The sequence below is a fragment of the Suncus etruscus genome, chromosome 2 (assembly GCF_024139225.1).
Source record: "Suncus etruscus isolate mSunEtr1 chromosome 2, mSunEtr1.pri.cur, whole genome shotgun sequence".
NCBI lineage: Eukaryota > Metazoa > Chordata > Mammalia > Eulipotyphla > Soricidae > Suncus > Suncus etruscus.
The window spans coordinates 105,687,106-105,695,594 of NC_064849.1; the positions used below are offsets into that span (position 1 = coordinate 105,687,106).

Genomic DNA, 8,489 nt, shown 5'->3' on the forward strand with positions numbered 1-8,489 from the left:
AATAGCAAATAAAAGGGGAAAAAAATAATATAAATTTCAATTACTTTCCATGATATTAGGATGAAAACCTACTTAAATGTTCACTGGCCAAAGCTAGCCATAAAGTTAAGGTGTTATCTTTCTTTGCTTCTGAGACACACCCAATGACTCTCAGGTTACTCCTAGCTCTGCACACAGGAATCACTCTTGGCAGGCTCAGGTGATCCAATGGAAAGCCAGAGTTCAGCTGGGGTTCCTAAGCCTTGAGGAAGGCTTCCAGCTATTGCTCCAGCCCTTAAGGTGTCATCTTTGCTCTACTGGCTCTTGACAAAACCTTTGAGGTCTTCAAGGAAAGAAATATATTCTTGGTGCTCCAGGGCTGTGCTAAGCTCCACCAATTCATCTGCAAATGTGTTATCAACTCCTCTGTCAGCAAGGAAATCCATTAGATGGTCATACAGAGTCCAGTCCAGGGAATCTGTATTGAGTGTATAATTCGTGTCCTTCCATTCAGATTCACCAGTGGACTGAAAACTCACTTCTCTAATATCTTCGTAACTTCAACAACAAAATTTGGAGTAGAAGTCAATTCAGGCTCTTGTTCTTCTGCCTTCTGTCCTTGGGAAGGTTCCTCCTCTCCATCAAATGTCGGCGGGATGCTATTGTTAATGTTGAAAGTGACAGTGATCTTTTCTCCAGCAACTTTCCGCACTAATTTCGCTTCAGTTCCATTCACTTCCAGCTCCCATCCTCCGGACATCTTGGGGAGGGACTTGTGTTTCTGTATCTTCTTTTCCTCCTAAATTTCATCGTTCAAAACTTCAACAAAAGCTTTATCTCCTTCAGTGTGCAGCGAGCCGCAGCCGCAGCCGCAGGGTCCTTGAGGCCGCAGGAGGTCGAGCCTGCGCCCCGACCCCGCGCGCGCCCCGAGCAGCCCGAAAGGCCGGACGCAGAGCCGAGGCGCGGGCGGCAGCAGCACGGAGGCCGAGGTTGGCGGGGCCCAGGGCGCGGGGCCCCCAGCGGAGCAGAGCCTGCATCTCAGCGGCGGGAGCTCGTGCGAGCGTGAAGGGCGAAACTGGCCGGAACCATAGTTTACATGTTTGCATAGATTTATGGACATATTGCAGTTTAGTGCTCCATCAAAAATTAAAAAGCATAATACCAAGCAAACAAAACCCAGAAATGGTATCTACTCTACAACTTCCCTTTCTATAGAGGCTTAGGACACTTTTTGTTTTGTTTTGTTTGTTCTATGTTCAGAGGTGCTCAAAGCTTACTCCTGTGCTCAGGGATCAGTTTAGGCAGAAGTTCCAGGGACTTCCTAGGGATAGAACCCACAAGTCAAACACCCTACTTCATATATAATCTCTGGAGCTCTAGATGGTTAAAGCACTTTGAATTGAAGCAGAAAAAACAGATCCAGTGACAGAGCTCGGGCTCCAGTTTGGATGTCCAGAATCTGCTTAAAGACCTGGATAACCTCCAAACACAGAAGGAGAGTTGCAGCTGAGCACCATGAAGTATGGCCCAGGAAAAGCAAAAGGGATACTTTGAGTACTGGAGATATTAAGGAACTTTGAGGACAGCAACTTTAAGGTGTCTGTGAACCTGAATTCTAACAGAAAAAGGTGACCTAAGAGACCTGGAGACCTCCATCAGTTGGAGAAAGTGATGCTGAGAAAAGCACTATGGCTCCAGCTGCCAAAGGATGAGCTGATTGGCCTGAACCCCAGCCTTGAGCTGCCTCCTTAGCTTCCTGAGGGCAGCAATATCAGAAGCAGAAGGAACAGTGCTGAGAGAACCAGAGTGAGTTCACTGTATGTGGGAAACATGGCTTTAAAATCTACCAGCAGGGTCATTGTCTAGCACTGCGCAGCACCACAGGGACTGGATCTCAGGGCACCACATTAACAGTGAAATTGTGTTCAGACAGAAAAATGTTGGGTCTGAAATTTGTCCAATTGAATGAAGCAAAATATAGATTAATAGAGTTTTCACTTGTTTGGACAAAACAAACAAAAAATAGATTAATAGAGAAAAATGATGAGGAACTGGAGAGACAGTCCCAGGTTGTAAGGCCAATCTGAACACAGTTTGATTCCAGCACCACATGGAACCCTGAGCCCTACTTGACTGCAGACCCAGGAAGAAGCCTGGAGTACTGCCAGAGTGATCACATAAAGGTTTCCTAAACAACAACAACAAAAAATGTTTGCCTTTATGTGATATTATCATCCACAACTGAGCGGAAAATTTCCTGGCACCATAAAAAGTCCTTGGGGTGTGAAAAGGAGTTGTGTATGGAGCCTGTAGTTGTTTCCATGACAGTATGCTTCAAAGGTGGAGAAACCCTGTATCTTAGACCAAGGGAATTCCCTTTTTTATTTCCCCAATACTTACTTTGCCTATGCAAAAAAAAAAAAAAAAAAAAAAAGGCACAAAACCTTGCTACATCAGCCCTCCTTCCTTCGGGTTTATTATTTTTTCTTTTCCTTCTCTTTTCTATTTTTTTCTTTCCTTTGTTTTTCTTTTTCATTTATTTTATTTATATTTTTTCTTTTGCTCTCGTGGTTGTTATATGATGGTGGTTGTTTTTAGTAGCTGGGTGCTTTTTTTTAGTTGCTGTTTTGTTTTTCTTCTTTTTCCTTTTCTTTTAAATTGATATTTATTACGTCTAGACGGAATCCTCCCAATTTTGGTGTTTTTTTGTTGTTTGTTTTTTTCTTTTTTCTTTTTTTCCCAACAGAACCACATCATCTTGTTCTTCCTCACGAATTGGGGGGAGGGGTGGGAATTGGAGAGTACCAGGACCAAACAGTCATATGAACATTGAGTGGAAACAAAAAATGATCAGACTAAAACACCAAACCTAAAGTCAACAACAAGAGAATTGATACCCAATCTACAACAAGCTATACAGAGGGGAGCAGTTACACTAGCATTTTGGGGGGGATAAATGAAGGAGATATGGGATGCATGCTGGGAACGGGGAGGAGGGAGCACAACACTGGTGATGGGAATGGCTCTGATTTATTGTCACTATGTACCTTAAATATTACTGTGAAAGATTCTTAATTCACTTTGGTCACAATAAAATTATTTAAAAAATGCTTGCCTTCGGGACCGGAGAGATAGCATGGAGGTAAGACATTTACTTTTCATGCAGAAGGTCATCAGTTCGAATCCCCGTGTCCCATATGGTCCCCCGTGCCTGCCAGGGGCAATTTCTGAGCACGGAGCCAGGAAAAACCCTGAGCACTGCCGGGTGTGACCCGAAAACCACAAAAAAAAATGCTTGCCTTTAAATTATTTGGTTATTATTACAGATGGTTCCAGAGGGTGGAGACTAGTGGCTCAATTTCCTGGTTTTGAAGATAGCCCAAGTGTCATTTCTGTGAAACAAAGAAGTGAAAAGAAATCATTTGCATACCACATAAAAAAAATTTTTTTGTGGGACCACGCCTGGCACCAACAGTAGACTACTACTTCTGGCTCTGTGTTCAGGAATTATTCCTAGTAGGCTTAGAGAACCTTATGGGATTCCAGGAATCAAGTTTGAGTTGTGTGCAAGGCAAATGTCCTCCCTGCTGTGCTATCTCTCCAACGCACACCCACATTTTAATTATTTTATTTAAACACTGTTCAGTTCTAGAATAACAGATTAATTATGGAGTGCTGGATGGAGGTGGATGATGGTGACATGGATGGAGAGGCCTTTCTCCTCTAGCCCAGGCCACGCGCCTGCAACTCTCTCCAGCCCATGGGTGGAGACAGTGAGGATGGGTGCATGGTGCATGGTGGTGAGGTGCATGCATGGAGGTGGTTCATGGTGCATGGAAGTGGTGAGGATGGGTGCATGGTGGTGAGGAAAAGACTCATAACAATCAGATTTCAGGAGACATGAAGCTTTATTCAAGGCCTAGCCAACAGGTGTGGCTTCTATCATAACTTTTCAAGCAAGCTACATTATTAGCCCTGCATTCAACCTGTCTCTCCTGCCAGCATCTTCTGCTTCTCTCTCGCTGAATCTCTCTCCATCCTCAATCCTCCAAATCAATCCGTAGAATCAATCAATTATCTGAATCCTCAATCTTCTGAAATAATCCCTTTCCTGCCCCTCAGGAAATCCTTTTGTTACCTACCAAGAACCCCTCCCAGAAATGGGCAGGTTACACAGGAAGAATGGGGGATGGGGCAACAACTATGTACCTTAAATATTATTGTGTACGATTCTTAATTCACTTTGGTCCCAATAAAATTATTTAAAAAATGTTTGCCTTTAAATTATTTGGTTATTACTACAGGGATTTCCAAAGGGTGGGGACTAGTGGTTCAATTTCCTGTATCTGAAGATAGCCCAAGTTTCATTTCTGTGAAACAAAGAAATGAAAAGAAATCACCTGACTACCACATAAAAAATTTTTTTGTGGGACCACGCCTGGTACCAACAGTACTCAGAGACTACTCCTGGCTCTGTGCTCAGGAATTATTCCTGGCAGGCTTAGAGGACCTTATGGGATGCCAGGAATCAAACCTGAGTTGGCTGTGTGCAAGGCAAATGCCCTCCCTGCTGTGCTATCTCTCCAACCCACACCCAAATTTTAATTATTTTATTTAAACACTATGGTTACAAGGTTTTTCATAAATACAGATGATTTTTTTCACAATTACAAAGCTTTTCATGATTGAGTTTCAGTCATACAATATGTGAGACCTTTCACAAGAGCACATTGCCAACCATGGATGTACCTAATTTCCCTCCTGTCCTTCCCCCTGCCTGCCTCTGGAGCAGACCTTCTCTCTCTCTCTCTCTCTCTCTCTCTCTCTCTCTCTCTCTCTCTCTCTCTCTCTCTCTCTCTCTCTCTCTCTCTCTCTCTCTCTCTCTCTCTCTCTCCTCTCTTATATCTTTCTCTTTCTTCCCTTTTTTTTCCTTTCAGATATTGTGGTTTACAGTATTGTTGCTGAAGAGGTATCATGCATATCATTTTACCTCCTCTCAGCATCCAGTTCTTGTCCAGAGTGATCAATTCCAACTATATTATCATAATGGCCCCTTCTTTACCATAAGTCTACTCCCTGCTATTGTGGCAAGCTTCTTAGTATTGGTCCTCCTGGACCTCCTCTCTATCATTTCTGAATATTATTGAAATACTATCTTTTATTTTATATCCAGCAATGGGTGATTATTCATGACTTCCTTACTCCTAACAGCTACATAGCTTCACAGCTCCATTGTGTAAATGTATCACAGTTTCTTTATTCATTCACCTGTTTTCAGGCACTTGGGATGTTTCCAAATTCTGGCTATTGTGAATAGTGCTGCCATGTATATAGAAATGTAGAGGACTTTTCTGCATGGGTTTTTAGGTTACTAGGAATGGTATTGCTGGATCATGTGGAAGTTTAATTTTTAGTTTTTGGGAAAATATCTATACTGTTTTTCCCCAAAGGCTGTAATCTACATTCCCATCTCCACCAGCACCAGTTGATCTTGTTCTTTATGTATGCCAAACTCTGTGGTGTAAGATAATATCTCATTGTTGTTTTGATTTGCATCTCCCTGATATTAATGATGTGGAACATTTTTCATGTTCTGCATTTCTTGTTTGAGGAAATGTCTGTTCATTTTTTCTTCCCATATTTGGATAGGGTTAGTTATTTTTTGTTTGCTATTCTACAAGTACTTTGTGTTATATATATTTGTATCATATATATTAACTCATTATCTGTGGGTATTGGGTGATTAGTTTCTCCCATTCTGTGGGCAGTCTTTATAGTCTAGTCATCATATCCTTTGAAGTGCAGAAGCTTCTTGGTTTAATGTAGCCAATTATTTATTAATTAATTATCTTTGCTTTTACTTGCTTGGACAGTGTTGTTTCATCCCTAAAGATGCTTTTAGCTTCAATATCATGGAGTATTCTGTCTATGTTTTTCCTTATAGTTTCAGGTATGATATTAAAATCTTTAATCTATTTTAATATTAAATATTTAATTTAATTTTACATATTTGATTTAATATTAAATATTTAATTTAATAATATTTAATATTTTTGAATTACTTATTTAAAGAAAATGTATCACAATGTTGACATAACTAATCATAATCATTTGTTTTAGGATGACATAAAGCAAAGCTATTTAGAAATAAAAAGAGAACAGAGAATTAAAAATATACAAGAAGGGGAGAGAATTTGGTAGCATTTATATTTGTGAAACTTCTTGTATCAGTTATAAAGTCATTACTGCAATAGCCAAAGATTTAATATGCTCCCATTTTTTCCTCCAGAGATGAGAAATAAATTTTAAAAATGTGTGTGTGGAAATTGTCGGTTGCAGAGGCAATAGCAAAATATGGAAGACATTGGAAATAAATGCCTTTGGCCTAAAAAACAGGGAGATCTTACCCCCAAAGCACCTTGGCATAACACCAACTCAAAGCTCCAGGCATACCCGGTTGTCCAACCCCCAGTCATTCTCGGTGGTCAGCTCTTCGGTCTCATAGTTGTTGCTGTCAGATTTCTGTAGTTATAGATCCTGGTTATCCTGGTTTCTGTACAGGTCCTGTGTCAAAGACCGGGTAGTGTGATGTGTCTTCTGGTTCCGTCTCTCCATCAGTTAACTTTGCAGAGAATCCTGCCCTAAAAGCAGACTATTGCTATTGCCTGGTTGTCAGGGTTATATAATAACTATTTTTGGAGTACCGTATTTGCCAGCGTATAAGACGACTGGGCGTATAAGACGACTGGGCGTATAAGACGACTGGGCGTATAAGACGACCCCCTAATTTGCAGTTAAAACATAGGCACTCATCGCTTCCAGGCTGCAATGGATTCAAACGGTGTGACACTGGAAGCCAGAAACCAGGCCAGACTTAGACTACCTGAGCTGCCAGGCCCCGCTTGATGAGCGGGGTTGCTGCACAGGGTTCCCTTTCCCAACCCCCATTTTGGACACACCTTTCTATTTCTGAGTGGTCTGAGTTCCCATTGGACAGTGAAGGCTCCGGGGATGGGGCCCCAGAGGGAGGATTTCAGGCCCAACAAGGGACCCGACTCCCAGATGGCAATGGATTAAAATGGTGTGATATATGTTGGGAAGGATTACCATTTTAATAATATTAGTCATCCCAATCCAAGAGCAGGAGATGTTTCTTTTTCCTTGTGTCCTCTTTTATTTCTTGAAGTAGTCTTTCAGCATTTCTTGTATAGGTCTTTTCACCTCTTTAGTTTTTATTAATATTTAAAATATTTACTTGCTAGGGTGGGGCTTGAGCTCCCTCCTGCAGGCCTGGGAGGGTTTTTCTCCCTTCCTGGAGCAGGATTTCTAGCCGGCATGGGCCGTTCCCGGGCAGACCTCCGTATGTGCCTGGGGCATCTTGGCCCGGCCTAGGGTAGGGGAGCTCGGACCTGGGTCACCCGACCCCCCTCTCCCCCTTTCCTCCGGATCTCCAGGTGGGTTCCAGGGAGGAGCTCATGGGGCACCCTGGTTTTTCCCCACTCCCTGGCCGCCTACAGAGGCTGGCCTAGGCTGGGGTTTGAGCTCCCTCCTGCAGGCCTGGGAGGGTTTTTCTCCCTTCCTGGAGCAGGATTTCTAGCCGGCATGGGCAGTTCCCAGGCAGACCTCTGCATGTGCCTGGGGCATCTTGGCCCGGCCTAGGGTAGGGGGGCTCGGACATGGGGCACCCTGGTTTTCCCCACTCCCAGGCCGGCTACAGACGTTGGCTTAGTGGGTGGAGTTTGATCTGGGGGGTGGCAGATAGCTGCTCAGATATACTCAGGCAGCCACTGGCAATTTCATACCAGTCTTCATTTTGCAAATCGCGCGCCCCCGCGCGAACATATACTCCCCCAACCATTAGTACTGCAGATTTACCCTTCTTAACCCTAGTAACATACAGTTCTAATCTCTGACCAAAGACATACAGTAGATCTAACAAAACCCAGAGCTATCTAGAAGGACATAAATTGAACACATATTGAACACATATATCTTTTGAATATTTTATGGGTATTTTCTTTAACTGCTGTAACTCTCTATATATTCTTCTACCATGATGTTTCTAGCCACTTTTCTGTTTTTTTTTTTCTTTTTCTTTTTTTTTTTTTTTTTTTTTTTTTGGTTTTTCGGGCCACACCCGTTAGATGCTCAGGGGTTACTCCTGGCTACGCGCTCAGAAATTGCCCCTGGCTTGGGGGGACCATATGGGACACCGGGGGATCGAACCGTGGTCCTTTCCTTGGCTAGCGCTTGCAAGGCAGACACCTTACCTCCAGCGCCACCTCGCCGGCCCCTTCTAGCCACTTTTCATCTTGTCTTTTCTTTGTAAGCTGTTCAGTAAGGATTGTTGGTGGAACTGTCCCTCAGTTTGATGCCTATGATTGAACTATATCATGGAAATTGCTTATCTTGTTCCTATTGCCTCCAGATGCACCAATAATGCTTCATGGCATTGATTCTTGTTTGCATAGACACATTAAAATGGGAAAACACTATACATATAGATAAGT

At 42.7% G+C, this 8,489-nt stretch overlaps 1 pseudogene; it reads right to left on the bottom strand.

Annotated features, from left to right (window-relative positions):
• Nucleotides 1–244: 244 nt before the first annotated feature.
• On the bottom strand, nt 245–1,016 carry LOC126001074 (complement component 1 Q subcomponent-binding protein, mitochondrial-like; annotated as a pseudogene).
• Between the last annotated feature and the right edge of the window lie 7,473 nt (nt 1,017–8,489).